The 5,988-nt window shown below is 43.3% G+C and overlaps 1 pseudogene; it reads left to right on the top strand.

The window, feature by feature from the left end:
* Window positions 1-1,267: 1,267 nt before the first annotated feature.
* On the top strand, window positions 1,268-1,386 carry LOC146065550 (5S ribosomal RNA; annotated as a pseudogene).
* The last annotated feature ends 4,602 nt before the right edge of the window (window positions 1,387-5,988 follow it).

Below are 5,988 nucleotides of genomic sequence, written 5' to 3' on the forward strand. Positions count from 1 at the left end.
GAACGATCCAGGGAGCCCGAATGCTGGTGTGGTGAAGGCAGTCCGTGGCCGAGATGCGGCTGGGGAAGTGCGGCGATGCGTCCTGATTGCTGAGTAAACGCCAGCAGCGGCTTGTGATCACTTCAGGTGCCGCCGTATCTCGCGGCGGGCGTCAGGATGCGTACTTGCGGTTTGGAAGTCGGCTGTATGCAGGGGGATTAGGAAGGGAGAGCCAGGTCCGTCTTGCTCGAGTGGGGGTAACGTGGGGCGCCTGCTTGAACACGTGTTTCGCCTCCTTGGCTTCTTCATGCAGCGCTGCATGAAGAAGCCAAGGAGGCGAAACACGTGTTCAAGCAGGCGCCCCACGTTACCCCCACTCGATCAAGACGGACCTGGCTCTCCCTTCCTAATCCCCCTGCATACAGCCGACTTCCAAACCGCAAGTACGCATCCTGACGCCCGCCGCGAGATACGGCGGCACCTGAAGTGATCACAAGCCGCTGCTGGCGTTTACTCAGCAATCAGGACGCATCGCCGCACTTCCCCAGCCGCATCTCGGCCACGGACTGCCTTCACCACACCAGCATTCGGGCTCCCTGGATCGTTCCCCCCAGCCGGCACGCTAGAGGATAAGGTACAGGAGTTGCCACAGTCTGAATCTTCAGCTGTGGTACACTCCACCAACGAACGCTAGTATTATACTTGTATACTCATGTCTGTTCAACGCCAGGTTCTATAATTTGCATAGTTGACTATATCAGACACTTATTGTATCAGTCACTATATCCAGGCTCACTTTTTGAGGAGTGATTAGGCTGTATTGTTCAAATACCTGCATTTAGCCATCGGTTACCAGCAAGTCACAGTGCCTCTGGAGGATCAAAGCTCATCCACATTGCTTTTATGATACACTGTGACTTAATGTCAGATTTCCAAACAAATTGTATCAATACCTATGACTAATCGTTTGCAGTTATAACCAAACCAATGGTATATGGTAGTAACAAAAGTGTGAGACACAGACACTGGAACTAAAGCCGCATAAATAATCTAGCTATTGCAAACCTGTCATCAGATACCTAATCAGTGCATCCAGCTTATTTTTCCTTATTACTTGCTGCGAATGATTTAATTGTAAACTGTATGCCTATGGTACCAGATTCAGTTGTGTGACATATACATATATCTTTTGCCTTTTTGTCCCAAATTATTTGGGTTTACTTCCTGATTTTTGGATGTTATCCAGCAGTTAACCTGGGCTGTTGGGTCGTGACATAATTCACAATAAGTATACCACCATACCTCACTGGTGTGCCCAAACCCGTCTCGAACTTGGAAGCCAAGCAGTGAAGGGCCAGGGCAGTATCCAGGTGGGTGACCCCTGGAGAAGTCCAGGTGTGGTACTATACCTAGGTATCCCAGTCAACAGACAAACAGCACAGGAGCCGCCTACTGCTCGATTTCAATAATAATAATTTTTGTTGGCCAATACAGGCATTAATTGTACCTATTTTAGCTCACTAATAGAGCCACTCAGTAACGTGGGGTTGCTGAACCCCAACCTGTGTAACAGTTTGGGGCAACTAACTCATTTTTGCCACCTTTGGTCACTCTGGTTATTATACCTTTGATGACTACATGCAACAAATGATAAATTATACGTGTGGTAAACTTTAAAAATTGTTATTTGTATCAGTAATTATCATACACCAGTACCACACAACATAAACAAACAGGAGACTCAGAATATATTTTTTTATTGTATTCATGCGTCATGCCATTATATCTTAACAAGTCCACATTAAAAGTTATGTCTTAAATATTAATTAATACACATTACATTTTCAAAAGAGTGCGCCCAAAAAGCGTTTACTTTCCTTTGTTTTGCTTCTTGCAAACACAAAACAAACCCACCCTCAGTTATTGTTACTGAACGCTGGGCGCACCACCAACCATATAACCACCGGCATTTAGACTATGTGGTTTTTATGTTGGTTACAATAGATTGGCTAAAATAATATCAATTAAATAATTGTTTCAGCTGTGCGGGTCCTTTCCCACTCTTTCCTTACACTTAGCATACCCTCTAGGCTGATACTGCACACCGAGAATTACCCCTGGACTGATATGGCACAGGTAGCATCACCCCTGGACTGATACAGCACATTTAGCATCACCCCTGGACTGATATGGCACACTTAGCATCCCCCTAGTCTGATACGGCACACCTAGCATCACCCCTGGACTGATACGGCACACCTAGCATCTCCCCTGGACTGATATGGCACGCTTAGCATCACCCCTGGACTAATACAGCACACTTGGCAGCACCCCATGAATTATACAGCAGACTTGGCTTACCCCAGGAATTATACGGCACAGATGGTGGCACCCCTGACCTGATACAGCACACATGGAATTATACGGCACAGATGGCGGCACCCCTGGACTGTTACGGCACACATGGCGGCAGGCATGGAATTATACGGCAGACAAATTCCTGCAGTAAAAATAAAAATGTGTATTCTTTTAATTATAAAAAAGAGCAGCACACCTTACTTAGCAACACCCCATGAATTATACAGCACTCTTGGCTCACCCCTGGACTACAGCGCATTTAACAGCCCTTGCAGTAAAAAAAAAAAAAACACCTTAAAATTATTTTTATTAAAAAAAAGGGCAGCTCCCCTGGTCTGATATGGGACACATGGGGCACCCCTGGAATTATACGGCACACATGCGGGCACCCCAGGACTGATACAGGACACATGGGGGCACCCTTGGACAAATACAGCACACATGTGGGCACCCCTGGATGGATACAGCACACATGTGCGCACCCCTGGACTGATAGTACTGGTAGCCAGTGGAAACAGCAGATTGGAACTATATACTGCAATAAATACTGGTAGCCAGTGGCAACAGACTGGAATTATATACTGCGATAAATACTGTTAGCCAGTGGAAACAGCAGACTGGATTTTTATATACTGTGATAAATAATACTGGTAGCCAGCGGCAACAGCAGACTGGAATTATATACTGCGATAAATACTGGTAGCCAGTGGAAACAGCAGACTGGATTTTTATATACTGTGATAAATAATACTGGTAGCCAGAGGCAACAGCAGACTGGAATTATATACTGCGATAAATACTGGTAGCCAGTGGAAACAGCAGACTGGATTTATATACTGTGATAAATAATACTGGTAGCCAGCGGCAACAGCAGACTGGAATTATATACTGCGATAAATACTGGTAGCCAGTGGCAACAGCAGACTAGAATTATATACTGCAATAAATAAAATACTGGTAGCCACTGCCAGTGGCAACAGCAAACTGGAATTATATACTGTGATAGGTACTGATAGCCAGGGGCAACAGCACACTGGAATTATATACTGCAATAGGTACTGGTAGGCACTAGCCAGTGGCAACAGCAGAGAGCAGACTGCAGCAGACACTAGGCAGTGCAGGGCAGGCAGTGGCACTAGCAGCACCAGTGGACTATCACACTGTGACTGACTATACAGGAGCAGACTCAGCAGAGGCAGGCCCCAGCACAAAGGAGAGACAGAGCACAGCACCAGTCATCCTTGCAATGGTGATGTCTTGATCACTGAGCAGAGACACAGTACACAGCAGCACGGGCCCCAGCAGAGACCACACACAGCAGCAGCACACCCTTCCCTACCCTTCTCCGAGATTGGAGTGAAGATGTCGGCGCGAGGTTGCGGAATTTAAGGGTTCTGTGATCTCGCGAGAATCCGACGCCGGGCGATGACGTTTTGCCCGTGCGCCCGGATTCGAGTAAGGCGGGAAGCACCGAGCGCTGCTCGTATCCGGGCCCGGATTGATGACGTCCGTGCTGGCTCGGATCTGAGGAATCCGAGCCCGCACATCTCTATTAATAACTAAGTTGGTTTTGCTTTGTAAAAACTTATGGCCGTATTTCTGAAATACATACAGATGGAGCCGCTCTCATCTGAGCAACTCCTGGCGCGCCGATCACCATCCTCTGCCGGTGAAAGAGGTGCATGCATTTTCAACAAAAGGACGCACAAGCGTGTGAGACGCTCACATGTACACATGAGCCGGTACAGCAGCCGGAAGATACCAGCGGATGGCGCACCAGCGGAAATGATAAGAACGGCCCCATCTGCATGTATCTATTTAAAAAATATGTACAGTATGTAAAACTAGCCATTTCTCATGCATACAAACAAAAATACAAATACGTATGACACTGTAAAAAAGGAAGGAATTGTAAAAATGTGAGTTATTAAATTTAAAATAAAATCCAACTTCCAAATACAAATACACTAATGATGCCAGTTGTATCCAGTCGTATCCATACTACGATGCCAGTGGGTACCATTTTTAACTTGCATTATTTCTAAGTAAAAGAGTTCACCAATCCTAATATGTACTCACCCTACAGCTCAACACGCTTGCAGATATCTCCAGTATTATAAAAGCCCATTGTTAATTACATCTTGTGCTATAAATAGATTTATTTTATTAATAAACTAGAGGAATTCAAAATATAATTCTTTTTTTTCTTGGGGTGAACTTCCTAGTTGGCAGATTAGACAAATTGGGAAGAGATTCTATGTTTATTTTGTAAAAGATCACATTTATGTTTAATGTTGCATAAATTATTCATAGCTGCACATGTTTCTTATAACAAGAATACTTTTTAAAGTACCTCTGTGATACTTGATCCCAGCGGGTTACATAAGATGTCAGACTATGAAGGTAGGTGTTTAATTATTTCTGATTTTAAAACATGCAGTGAGCTTTACAATATTTGATTTTGAATACTTGCAAGTCTTCAACTTCAAACTTTCTACACGTATAATCATCCACTTGGTTATGCTAAAAATACCAACAAGGCGGTCTTCAATGCAAATTTCTGCATAATTGGAAACATTTAGGCCAATATTATTTGTCCTTCTTGCTGAGCAAATCTGTCTTGATATAATTACTGTATATTTTTTGCTGGTGGGTGTAACTGGGAGCAGACCAGGTCATATTCAAATGCAGTTCTTAGGCATACTTGGACCTGCACATCTCTAACGCATACTGTATAACCTCATATTAAACTTGAGGTATTGAAATAGACGATTGTCTACAATCTGGTTTCATTTGTGAATCATATTAATCCTATATAGCATCATTAAGTCTGTATGCACAAATTCAGAAACCACTAAAAGCATGTAAACAATTACATTTGTTGTAACCACATCAACCAATTAATTGAGTTTAATTGTGTGCATTATGTGAATGATCAATGATTTACCAGGACGTCATCTGACTAATTTTATCTCATCTGCTCCTCAGATACCTCCTTCCTCAGTATCTGAACATGTAAAGGGCTCTTCTACGCTTCTTTCCTTTCTTCTAACTCTTGTTCTCCGTCTTGTCTTCTGTTGGGTCCTTTTTACTGTAAGTGATGCAACATGATGATTTCACTTTAGATAGATCTCATAGGGGTAAAATAGCAGCGTTGAACAATAAATGTCAGATGTCTAAATGGTTCTCAAAGTACATTTTACATGACCACTTTAAGATGACAATTTACTAAGCTATGGTTTGGAGATTGAAAACTCAACCCTCATCAGGTGTGCGGTGGTTGGTAAATCTCAACTCTACATGTGGTTCAGACAAAAGCACATGGTAAAATTGTGAATTTGTATTGGTGAACATGGGAATTTGTATTACAGCAGACAAAAACTCTTGTTGGTTCTTGTAGTGGATCAAGCGTTTGTACTACACACTATACAGATGTGGTTTGAGTCCTTACTGTTTTCATTCATGCACTTTGTTGTGTGGCTTGGTCTTTAATAAATTGAATGGTTAGCAAAACGTATGAAAAATGGTAGTGTGATCAATTTAGTAGATTTCACCCTAAGTCTAGATAACAAAAATTTATACAAATAATAAAAACACCAACGGCCCGATTCAGACCTGATCACTGGGCTGCGGCTCTTTGGAGCCTTGCTG

This window comes from Crinia signifera, chromosome 3 (assembly GCF_055691185.1).
Source record: "Crinia signifera chromosome 3, ASM5569118v1, whole genome shotgun sequence".
Classification (NCBI taxonomy): Eukaryota; Metazoa; Chordata; class Amphibia; order Anura; family Myobatrachidae; genus Crinia; species Crinia signifera.